This window comes from Brachyistius frenatus, unplaced genomic scaffold (genome assembly GCF_029030835.1).
Source record: "Brachyistius frenatus isolate BFR_SWC_R1_liver_20210118 unplaced genomic scaffold, ASM2903083v1 Contig_84, whole genome shotgun sequence".
Classification (NCBI taxonomy): Eukaryota; Metazoa; Chordata; class Actinopteri; family Embiotocidae; genus Brachyistius; species Brachyistius frenatus.
The window spans coordinates 720,293-733,337 of NW_027210683.1; the positions used below are offsets into that span (position 1 = coordinate 720,293).

Here is a 13,045-nt window from a genome sequence, read left to right on the forward strand (position 1 = left end):
CTGTTCTTCACACTTACAGTCTGAAGAACATAAATGCACAAAGCTGAAGAAATGTGTTTCACAGGTTGCAAAATGTTAATTCAAATATTGGTATTTCTCTCTTCAGCCTTAAAAGTGTTACTGAAAAAGTATTTGTTACCATAGAAGCAAGTCAGTCAGTCAGAAGAAAGAAGCTCCATTCTATCATAATTCAATAAAAATTGTATTTATATTGCATCAAATCACAACACAGGTTATTTCAAGGCATCTAACACCTTAAGTTTTTACAACAGAACTGTACAACATTATTCAGAGGAACCCAACAATTCTCACAAGCCAGGAGGAAAAAACTCCCCTTTAAAAGGGAGAATAACCTCCTACAGAGGGAAGGAAAAACTCCCTTTTAACAGGAAGAAACAGACAGAACCAGGCTCAGAGGTGGGCAGCCATCTGCCTCGACCGGTTGGGGGGAGGGGAGAGCAGAGAGAGAAAAGGACAGCATAGAGATCCAAGACCTGAACTGTCGGTGGGGCGAGGAATCGAAGACCAGAGACACGCAGCTCCACGGACATCTGCAAAAGAAAGAAAGAGCAGAAAACGTGAGCGAGGGGAACCGCATGGAGGCGTCCAGACAGGAGAGACCTGGTCGGGAGATCTGACGGTAACGGAGCAGGAAGAGTTCCAGAGAAGAGGTCCGATCGGCGGTACCGCGGGTGGACTGGAAGCCCAGAGGGTAGATATACTGCTGGAGGTGATTGGTGGGATGAAGTTCAGATGTGCCGGGAGCCGGAGTTGATGGTTCAGCAGCTGTAGTCTGACGAGAAACACCACGAAACCTGCCAACACGGAAAGAAACACAAGCAGGGAGGGCGGAAACAAAACAAGAAAAAAACACAAGGAAACGCAGAGATCCTGCCAAAAAGAGTTTGTTTTAACACTTGTTACGGTTTCAGAAAGGCCCCAGGTGGGTTTAGAACCGAGAACCTTCTTGCTGTGAGGAAACAGCGCTAACCACTGCACCTCTGTGCCGACCGGATTTTTACACAGAACATTTCATTTTAAAATGTATTGACAGTTTGTAGACGATGACAATTTGCCCAACGGTCTTCAAAGGGTTCGCTGACGGAGGTATTATGTCACAAATTTCAAGTAGCAAATATTATGTTTTTTAAAGAAGACCGATACGAGTTTTGTTTTGTTTTTGGGGACAGTTGGTCGTACGTTGTTTTCACCAGACGGACGTTTTTCACGGGACGGACGTTTTTCAACAGACAGACGTTTTTCACCGGATGGACGTTTTTCACCGGATGAACGGTTTTCACGTTACAGACGGTTTTTACGGGACAATTGGTTTTCACCGGATGATCGGTGTTCACCGGACGGATGTTTTTCACGGACTAAAGCGGTCGTCGCAGCGCCGCTCAAACCTCTGAAGACGTGACATTTTTTTTAACACTTCTCACAGTTTGTGTTTATCCTATAAATTGCAGAGTTAAGGTGTGTGTGTGTGTGTGGGGGGGGGGGGGGGGGCAAACCGGAGCTCCCGGAGAAAACCCCCATGGACACAGGGAGAACACAAGAACTCCACACAGACAGGCCCCAGGTGGGTTTAGAACCGAGAACCTTCTTGCTGTGAGGAAACAGCACTAACCACTGCACCTCTGTGCCGACCGGATTTTTACACAGAACATTTCATTTTAAAATGTATTGACAGTTTGTAGACGATGACAATTTGCCCAACGGTCTTCAAAGGGTTCGCTGACAGAGGTTTTATTTCACAAATGTTAAGTAGCAAAAACATTTTTTTTTTTAAATATAAAGACCGTTGGAGCCAAGATACGAGTTGTGTTTTGTTTTTTGGGGACGGTTGGTCGTACGTTGTTTTCACCGGACGGACGTTTTTACAGGACGAACGTTTTTCACGGACTAAAGTAATAAATCTGACAAGAAGGACTAAAGGGGTTGTTGCCTCGCCGCTCAAACCTCTGAAGATGTGAGTTTTTTTAACGATGTGAGCGGCGCTGCTCCAAACCACAAAAAATACCAACGTGGATGAATGGTCACTGGTCAATAAAGCCATGGGTGACACTGTAGCTCCTCCAGGGTGGGACGATCCTTGGGAGATTCGTCCAAACACATCTGCAGGAAATTGATGCATTCTGCAGAGAAAGAAGGAGAAAGATGACAGTTATCCAACAGAATGTGAACCACAACCAACAGATTCCTGTCTGCTGACAGGTTTGTGCATCAAGAGTTGAATTTCATACCTTCAGATAGCATATCGCTGATCTTAATGTGGCCTTTTACAAACTCCTAAAAAAAAAAAAAAAAAAAAAAAAAAAAAAAAAAAAAAAAAAAAAAAAAAAAAAAAAAAAAAAAAACCCCCCCCCCCCCCCCCCCCCCCCCCCCCCCCCCCCCCCCCCCCCCCCCCCCCCCCCCCCCCCCCCCCCCCCCCCCCCCCCCCCCCCCCCCCCCCCCCCCCCCCCCCCCCCCCCCCCCCCCCCCCCCCCCCCCCCCCCCCCCCCCCCCCCCCCCCCCCCCCCCCCCCCCCCCCCCCCCCCCCCCCCCCTGTGTCAAACTCTGTAAATCTGTGCAGTATGTTATACAGGACAACTCCCATCTGCCACACTGTCGTGGGGCCGGCTCTGTGAGAACCATTTTCAATCCACTCTGGTGGGATGTGAGCAGGAGTTCCTACAAACCACAAACACAATAATAATATAGCGAGGAGGAGGAATGGTGTTTAAAAAAATAATGGATTGATGAATGAATGAAATTGGATGTAGAAGCTAGACATCGTACCACAGAAGGCTCGATACAAGGACTTCTTCTTAAAAAAGCAGCTGAGTCCAAAGTCAATGAGGCGAACACGAGGAACGGCCGAGCCGGTTTCAATCAAGATGTTTTGTGTCTTGATGTCCCGATGGAAAATGTTTTTCTCCTCAAGCTGTTTTGCTGCATCAACCAGCTGTCTCAGGATAATCTAAGAGACAAAAGAAGATAAGGAATTGAGAAGAAAAAGGGCGATAAGACATTTTTAATGGTGATGACTCTACGTTAACGACTGTGATTCAAAGTTGACAACAACTGACATCAATCTGGAGAAATGCAATGTTATTATTAAATATATTTGTGACCCAAATCTAGAAAAATAAAAACTTAATTGTACATTTCAAGCCTTATTTGTCCATTTCGTATCACCTCCTCAGCATTGCTCAATTTTAGGTTCAGGAACTTGCCCCCAAAACTACTGAATAAAAGAGGAACCTTTGACAAATGTTAACAGGCTTAAAACTCAAACACATTTCCAAGAATCCAACGGCTACTTACTTTGGCCTCGTCCTCCTCCAGGGAGCCTCCGTTGACCATGACGTAGTCATTGAGGTCCTGGGACGGCATCGGTCTCTCCATGACCACAATCAGCTCCCAGTGCAGATCATACCAGTCCAGCAGGGAGACATTCACTGTCTGCCCCACTGAACCACGTGTTCCTTCTTCCATCTTCAACATACACGCCACTTCTGAGGAAATATTTTTCCCATTCTCGTCCTGATAGATAAAGAGACAAACAGACAGATAATTATGTTCCATCAATAATCCATTCAGGAATTAGTGAATTGATGACAGCAGCAGTAGTTGGTGTTGCTCACTTACCTTTTCTTTGCAGTGGACTTTATCTTTAGGGATGTGTTTGATAGCTACCTACAAGAAACAAACAAGATTTGGGTTAGCACATCTCGACCACTGTACTTGTTTGAGTGTTGATGCGTGAATATGTGTGTAATACTTACTGGTAAATTGTCTTCTCTACGGACGCCAGCAAACACGGCTCCACACCCTCCTTGGCCGAGCTTTTCAAGCTGAACGTATTTGGCCTCGAATTGAGCTGAAAAACAAACGTAAACGTGTGATGAGTTTTAGCACGGAACGCCAGCGATGACATAGTCGTCACCTTAAATGAGCTCTAATTTGAACCCGGCGTCTGTTACACCTAAATAAAGCCAAAACCCGTCATTAAGCACTAAGTTCTTACCTCTGCGCTTAGCTGCTGTGGATTGTTTGGATGTCTGGCCCTCAGAGCTGGTGTTACTCTTGGCAACTCTTGTCCGACGGCGCACGGGTTCTTTGACGACTTTTTTGTTGTTGTTGCCGTCTTCAACTTATGAAAAAAAAAGAAGAAAAACATCAGCTTGTTAACAGTTAAAGGCGCTAACATCAAGAAATAAACCGTCTAACCAAACAGGAACTTTTTTATGTTTACACCTCTATGATATCAGGAAAAGTTCTTTCTAGCTTTCTTTGCAAGCAGCAGAAAGAATTCTCCTACTAACGAGTTGACTAACGAGTTCTCCAAAACAATGACATCATCAAATTTAGTTTTTTGGTGTGTCAATGCTGAGAGCACCAAAAAAGACAAACCATGGCAAATACCATCGCAATGGTGAGCGTAAAAATCTCAAAACCTGGAGAGAAAAATCCCAAACTATCTGCATAAATATATACTACTAGATGAAAGTGAGAAGTTTGTTTTAGTTTGTGTTCATAATTTAGGAGAACTGAAGTCTGTTTGGATTAATATACCAATACCCAGAAAGATTGGCATTATTAAATCTAAATCTGTAAAGTGTGAACTGATTATAAACCTGTGGTTTCACATGATGGTCTTACGTTGGCCATTATCTGAAGAGGATGCAGCCTCCTCATCACTCTGCTGAAGGTCACAGAGTTTCCTCTTCATCCTCAGCCCTGAGGGTCCCTCTCCACAGTCGGTGAGTCTCCTCCTGGCTCTCCTTATGATGCTGGCCTCCTGAGATCTGGGACAGGGTTCAGCCACGTCAGAGACTCTTGACTGTTTCTGAGAGGTCTCAGGGTCAGGACTGGCCTCCCTCTTCGCCGCTGTCGTGTGACAACAAACCGGTTCTTTCTGGCGTCTTTTATTATTTTTGCTGCCATCTACATATGAAAAAAACAAGAAAAACTTTAGCTTGTTGACCGTCTAAGGCTCAAAAATGGAAAATAAGTCGTCCAACTTAAATAACCAAACATTTAATCATTCTGTGCTGAACTTGTTCATGTTTACACCTCTATCATATCAGGAAATGTAACTGTTAGCTTTCTTTGAAAGCAGCAAAGTGAAAACATTCTCCTACTGACAAGTTGACTCATAAATAAACATGATTCTATGTCATATCTATCTATGCAGATAGTTTTATTTTGATCTGTCCAGGTTTTAAGATGTCTATCTCCTCCCCGAAACAATGACAGTTCATAAAATGTAGTTTTTTTGGTGTGTGTCAATGCTGAGAGCACCAAAAAAGACAAACCATCACAATGGTGAGCACAACAATCTCCAAACCTGGAGAGAAAAATCCCAAACTATCTGCATAAATAGATACTATCAAATGAAAGTGAGATATTTACATCATTTAGGAGAACTGAAGTCTGTTTGGATTAATATACCAATACCCAGGAAGATTGGCATTATAAATACAAAACTATTAAATCTAAATCTGTAAAGTGTGAACTGATTATAAACCTGTGGTTTCACATGATGGTCTTACGTTGGCCATTATCTGAAGAGGATGCAGCCTCCTCATCACTCTGCTGAAGGTCACAGAGTTTCCTCTTCATCCTCAGCCCCGAGGGTCCCTCTCCACAGTCGGTGAGTCTCCTCCTGGCTCTCCTTATGATGCTGGCCTCCTGAGATCTGGGACAGGGTTCAGCCACGTCAGAGACTCTTGACTGTTTCTGAGAGGTCTCAGTGTCAGGACTGGCCTCCCTCTTCGCCGCTGTCGTGTGACAACAAGCCGGTTCCATGAGGCCTTCTTTATTCTCTCCATTCACAGATGTATTTTTTAGTGACATGATGCTACTGTATTCTGCAAATGAGAAATCACAGTGGAACATTAATTTGCTGTAAATTGGAAACACTAATTGAATAAAATTGGCTCAAAAGAACAAATCAGAGGTCTGTCTCAGGTTTGAGTTCAATCCCAATATCTGACAACAACGCAGGTTTTTCCTGGAGTCTCCACTTACTGTCGCTAGAAGTGCTGCAAGTTTTAGTCTTCAGTGCCGAGTCGATGTTCACGTCCATGTTCATGGATTAAACGTATGATAACTTTGCAAACAAGTGAATGTCGATCCAACAAGTGTGTATCTGAGTGAGTGAATTCCGAAGGTTCTGACAACAAAACACTGAATATAGTGACATCACTCCCTTTATGACATCACGTTGGAGTGTTCAGAAATATGCAAATTAACCTTCAAAACTAAATTCTGTTTGTCTACATTTGAAAAAGTGGAATATAATCCACTGAAAGTCAAGTCTGTAGAGATTTATTCACTAAAAGCTGTTGATATCAGCTTTATCTCGATCACCTGCTGGTATTATTCTATAAGTCAAACATACAACAAAAATGAACATACACGATAAAATATTATACGTCATGAATTTTTGGCCATGCTATTGTGTGCTACACAAGTTATTGTGAGTCAGACGACCACGTTGAACATTTTATTGTCGATGTTTATATTTTGAACAAAGCAGCTTAAAAATAAAACGTTACTGAAAACAATTTAATGAATTGCCATGAAGTTCGGTGCAGACATTCATGTTCCTCAGAATGAATCCTGGGTTTGGTGACCGCTTGACTTTTTCTGTATTGTCACCAAGAAGGTTCACGTTTTTTATACAGAAATCTTTAAGCAACCTTTGGATGGACCACCAGATATTCATGGTGCCAAGAAGTTGTACCCCTCCGGATTCAGCAACACTTTATAGCACCACCATGAAGTTAACATTTGTTGTTTATATGTGCATGTGGGCCACACAATACACATTCCTGAAAATAGTTTTACATGAGTGTCTCTTGGCAGTAAAAAAGTGCTGCAAAAGGCTGTAAAGAAGACTATGAACAAGTCCAAATTATATATAACCAATGGATCTGTCCAAATAACCACACTTAGTCTTAAGAACGTAAGTGCACATCCACAAGGTTGTAGAAATGTGTTTCACACGTTGCAAAATGTTAATTAAAATATTGGCATTACTCTTTTCAAAGTTTAGTCAAGGTTTCCAATCAGATCAGTTAGATCCACCGCTGGCTCCTCCCCCAGCTCGTCCAAATATGGTCACTTCCTGCTCCAAACCACTCCGAACTAGCAAAGATGGTGACGGACAGAATCTGAACTGGAGGATTCATAACAGCCGTTCACAGTGTAGAATAATGAGAAATAACAGCAGGAGTGCTTGAATTATATCTATAACCAAGTTTATCAGTAATCACTATAAGCTTTATTCGTTCTGAAGACAATCGGTGAGGCTCCGCCCCTTTTTGTCCCAAATGACCAGTTTGCTCGAGCCAAAGAGACACAACGCAAAAGACATGAAGACACAAGGACTACTATAGATACAAATACTACAAAAAAAACAGACTTTTGAGAATTTCTCCTTTTATTAAAGTACAGTATGTATAAAATTCAAACACCATGGCCCCTACTCCAGCATGGCTTTATCTCTGTTTAAACTGAAAGTTCTATTAAATCATCTAGTAGAACTAAAATACTAATTTATATTATTCCACAAAATATTACAAAGTAATTTTTGGGTTTCATTGAACACAACGTAACATATCACACAGTCGCACTTCTGTAACTGACTTACCAGTTTCTTTATCACACAAACATCGCTGTGGTCACTGCCATTAACCAACCAACAACAGTGACGAGTGATAAATACGGACTTCAGAGTCATTTCAAAACACATCTGATGTCACTGCCTCGGTATTCCTCCACAGTCTGTCCCTCTAACTTTAAAAACAACTGATATTTAAGTCATAATTTCCATTGGTGTAAAAACTCAGGAAATGGTTTTGAGCTCTTTCTCTAACATCCGATGCTCGGGGCTCTTCGGAGTCAGGAGCAGAACACGGTAACACAACGTGACCTCCCGCTTGCTGCGTTGTGGAGAGTTTCTGATCTTTCAGGTGAACCAGTGGGAGTTATGGGCGGGGCACCCGGTTGACCGGGTAAGAGAATCGGAGTACTTTGGGGAACTGGAGTAGCATGGCGGGTTGTCGAGTTCAGACGGAGATCCAATGCTGTTACTGGAGGAGTCATCCATGGAGGGATCCTGCAAAACAGGACGACATCAGCCCGAATATATGGCATTAATAGCGTTGCATTTATATTGTTTAGATATAAATACTGCATTACTATCTCTGGGTCTGTTGGTTTGCACAGCTAACTGTGTTAACGATTTAGATTTTCCTCCGGTTTTAAGTCTTGCTACCTGATGTGAGTCACAGGATGTAAACGGATTAGAGTGTTGATGAAAGAGGTACCTTTTGTTGGAGGATGTAAAGTGAAGTTACTGCATTTATCCCGTTATTCTCTGTTATTTTTGGAAGCACATCATCTGTGGCAAAGCACAAAACATCGGACCATCATTCGTACACGGTCTAATTTCTCTATCAGCATTAAATGAAGCCTAAACCAAAACACACTTTACCTGTGTGATTGATTGGTAGGTGACGAGGGTGGTCATAATAACTGGACACAGGCTTTCTTGGTGGATGTCGAGACCTAAGAAGACAAAATGGTATCAGTGCTTTCCAGCTCGGCCTTTTTTTTTTTTTAATCAGTCTTGTCCTATTTGGGGTTTTATTCTTAAAGCCTAATAACAATACTTACTTTTTAGAAGGCGTCCAGCAGGCGCATACGGTCACCAAGGTGATGAGGAGGAAGATGCCTCCAGTGGAAAGGATGATGTAGAGGGAACTTCTTCCTGTTAGGATATGCAGAGTAACAGTAAAGGCACTACACAACAACAATTAAAAAAAAAAGATTTTACACGATACGATTACTGAATATATACTTAGAAAATCGGAGTAAAGTAGTGCCTGTTTGTTGCTTTGGTCTTGACTGAAATATCTCCACAACTATTGGATGGATTGGTGTGAAATTTGGTACAGGTGTCCGGAGGGTGATCTAGTGTTGTTTCTGTGATTCCCTGCTTGTTACACTGGTGCCACTTTGAATTATGCAACTAAGACTCACTGTAAACGGTCAGTCTGATGGGCAGGCTCGTCATGTTGCCCACAGGATTCTCCACCGCGCAGGTGTAGACGTCATCGTCCACCATCAGCACCCGTGAGATGGTCAAGAGCTTCTGGTCAGGTGACAACACGAACCTCGTCACGTTGGTCAGCGGCTTCCCACCTTTGAACCACCGGTATGTCGTTCTGGTTCCGTTGTCGTGGGAACAGTTGAGGATGACGTTCTCGCTGAGCTCCAGTACCGATGACGCCTCCATGTGGATAAAGGGCCGGGATATAGTTTCTGGATGTGGAGACACAAGAGAACAGTAAATATGGTGTATGGGTAAGACCTTACAGACTCGTACAAGAGAACCCGTCCCCCCTACCGTCGACGGTGAGTGTGATGCTGCCCTCTCCTGTGAAGCTGTCGTCTGTGATGGAGATCTCCACTTCGTACGTTCCGTCGTCGGACAGTCGGAGGTTGTGGAGGAGCAGAGTCCCGTTCTCAAACACCAGGATGCGGTCTCGGTACTCCGGCCTCAGGGTCCCGATGATATCCGTTCCAATGGACTGGACGACGGTGACGGACTTTTCCCTCTGCAGCTGCCACTTAATGACCGGCGGGTCGAGGCTGAAGCTGTCGTAGCGGACGGACAGAACGGCCTCGCCGCCTGCTGAACCTCTGATGAGGCTGTTTGGGATGGTCATGTTCACCGCCAGCACTTCACCTGCAGAGACACACGGGACAAAGGTCACGGCATTCAAGTGAGTTTAAAGCTCCTCTTGTGAACAGATTTATGGGAATGCCGATATCTAATGACACATCACTCCGGATAGATCTGTCTGAGGACAGAGCTGTACCTACTAGAGCCTCTGGAACTGATCACGCAGATGAGTCCACACGTTTCTGAATGATCTTCACAAACTACGAGAGGATAAAAACCATATCGACAAACAGAATATGTTCTGCCAGCTTCTTGCTCGCTTTTGTTTCAGAAAATAAATTTTAAATTGTTCATTTATCGTCCATATAGCTCATAGGAAATACACGCATCCATGATACGTGTTCATCTCCACTAGTACTATTAATATCTACATGAAAATCAATGTACAGAAATGTAGATTTAGCTTGAGCTAAGGCTTGCCACGGCTATCCTGTACAAAGTCTTACATGCACTGCAGCCTGCAACTTTTTTCTGAGGGTGTGATCAAAACAATATAATGTACATTTAAAAATGTAAGATTACTGTATGAATGTACAGGATATTCAAAGTCTAAGAGACGACAAAAACAATCTATCAAACAGCCATTGTTATCTGAGATGTTTCTAGTCTTAAATATTTTGTCAACTATTTAATTATGAGTTTGCAGAGCATTATAAATCTGCAGAAACTTGGTTTCTTGCATGTTCGATAAAAAGCCAACAATATTTTAAACTGATTGGTGATTCGATGGTTCTTATTGGACAAATAATGGACAATTCTTTAACATTAAAAAATGATTTATTCTTACAACATCTGCACTTGATAAAAACGTTCTTGTTGCTCTGCAGTGGGAAACTAACTTGGTCGAGTGCCAAGAGGAAAACGACGCTCCACGCCCGTCTGCATCGGCACTGAACACGAGAACTGAATCCTTCAGTATGAATGTTGTCTGCTGTTGCAGCTTCATGAACGACCATCTGCAGCCGTGACGGCACTTAAATGAAGAAGAACTTCGGTATCACTTCTGAACATACGTGACGAAGAGCACCACGCCCCGCCACCGCTGTACACCGCAGCCAGTTTTTCATGGCAGATCCGCATCGCCATGGTAACGGCTGTCGAAGTCTTTGGGATGGGCCGGCGTGAGCCAACAAAAGTGGGGATTGTTTGTTCGAATTTCCTTCTTGGCAGTTCATGAAAAGAGCACTGGGAGCGATCCAGACGCCGTGCTAGCGCTGCAGAAACAGAGCTGCTCAGTGACTCCGCCGACAGCCTCAACAATGGCAGGACGGTGGTGACACGCAGCTGAAGACAGCTGGAGACAGCTGAAGACAGCTGAAGACAGCTGAAGACAGCGGTTCTGGTACAGACCGTAGGCACAGTTACAGTATGACTTTCAAAAGGGGGGGTGGGCCCGAGACTGTGAAAACACCCACACGGTCTAATCCAGTCCAATACAACAAACAACACCCTTTGTGAGAGCTCTAATGTTCCGTTTTCAGAGTTTAGTCACGGCATATCTTCTGAATTCATACTTATTTAGTGACATTCAGGTGGAATAATATCATGCAAAACACTGCACAAATGATCAGAAACCTGCAGTTGTGTCACAGCAGGTCAAAGCTTTTCCACGATCTGCTTTTATTTATGAAGAAGTTATGTAACTTCCTGTTGTTTTGCATTTTCTTCTGACACCAAATCATCTATTATGAAAGCACAGCTGCTTCAGGAGTTGCAAGTTCAACTGAAAATCTTTGTGTCTATTTGCAAAATGATCTAGAAGCGTCCTCTGATTGTTTCAAACCATGCGAGCTATTGAGCAACAGAGAAGCAACAAGCTCGATCAGTATTTACTGATTCCCTCATATGTAAACAAACTAAAGAGCATACAAACAAACATGCAAAAACACATTTGCACCATTTTCAACCATGCATCAGATACAATGCATAAACAACTCTAAGGCAAAACTTCTGGATCTACTTGTGCACCAAATTTTAAAGCAAATTTTGCTCAAAAAGAAAAGAAGTAACATACCTGAGTTGAAGAAGTCAAGACATACGAGCAGTAAAACGTGGTAAAATGTTTTAGCTTGTGAAGCAGCCTCCCTCTCGGCCTTCATCTTGGGTCTCAGGCTTTGTTTTCCTCCCTGACGACCAGCATGATTTGCGTCTCTGGGCAGGACGGAGGACACAGTCATTCATTCAGGCGCTGCTGGGACTGAGTACATGTTGTTCTCAGAAAACACTGCAGCAGCAGGACAAAAGTGTGTGTGTTTGCATGACTTCATGTTTTCTCTGGAACAATTACTTCAATATTTGATATGTTTAACAGAGTCATGAGAAACTTCAGTTTTCATTTTGCTTTTACTTTCGACCTTTAAATGTGACAGGAAATAAACCTGTAAAGTTTACTTGAGGAAAAAAAATATTATCCTCTGGGAACCATGAATGTTCTCTGTAAATACGATGGCAGTTGATCCACGTAGGAACTGACTTAGTGCAGCAGGAACAGTCGGAGACCCACCTAAACGTGGATTTATCATCTGAGGACCATGATTATCGATGACAAATGAAAAACTAGACTTTCATTTTTAAGACTCGTGTCACACTTGAGGTTTGCACAGAGGGAAGATTTGTTCTTCTGGTCAGTGGAGTCACTGAGATTATTTTCAGTCATCCTGTGGGGACCATGAATGTCCACTTTAGTCAGAATTTGGCAACGTATATTATCTTGTTCTGTATTGAACATGCAGATTATCAGCCAACAACCGAAGGTACCGTAAATAGTTACATCTAATTTAAATTACAAACTAAATGTAAAAAGAGATTTATGTGGAATATATTATGAATTGCTTTGCATCTTTTCTCCCTGGACTAAGGTTCAATAGTTCAAAGTTAATAGCTTGCGTCTCAAATGCAGCAGCGTCTCACCCTCCTCCACCTGAAGACACAGGACTTCTTCTAAAAGCACAACAGAGTCTCAGAGTTTGGGATTCACCACTTCCAGCTTCTTTAATGAAGTTTTTGCCGCTGATCCAAATACCACACACCCATAATCCAGAACTGATCTCATCACAGCGATATCAATATTTTTCATTGCAGACCTGCTGGCTCCCCATTCTGACCCTGTTAGACACCTCATCACATTTAAAATATTCATAACTATCCTCTGAATCTGCTCATTCCATGTTAACTTCTCATCGAACCACACACCTAGAAACCTACAAACTTCCACTTGTTCAATCTTTTGTCCGTACATCTTTATCTGAGCATCAACTCCTCTCTTTCTAGTAAACCACATTGTTTTAGTTTTTCCCACAG

The 13,045-nt window shown here is 42.9% G+C and overlaps 1 pseudogene; it reads right to left on the reverse strand.

Annotated features, from left to right (window-relative positions):
- Positions 1 to 6,512: 6,512 nt before the first annotated feature.
- LOC138627416 (hepatic and glial cell adhesion molecule-like) lies at positions 6,513 to 11,952 on the reverse strand (annotated as a pseudogene).
- Between the last annotated feature and the right edge of the window lie 1,093 nt (positions 11,953 to 13,045).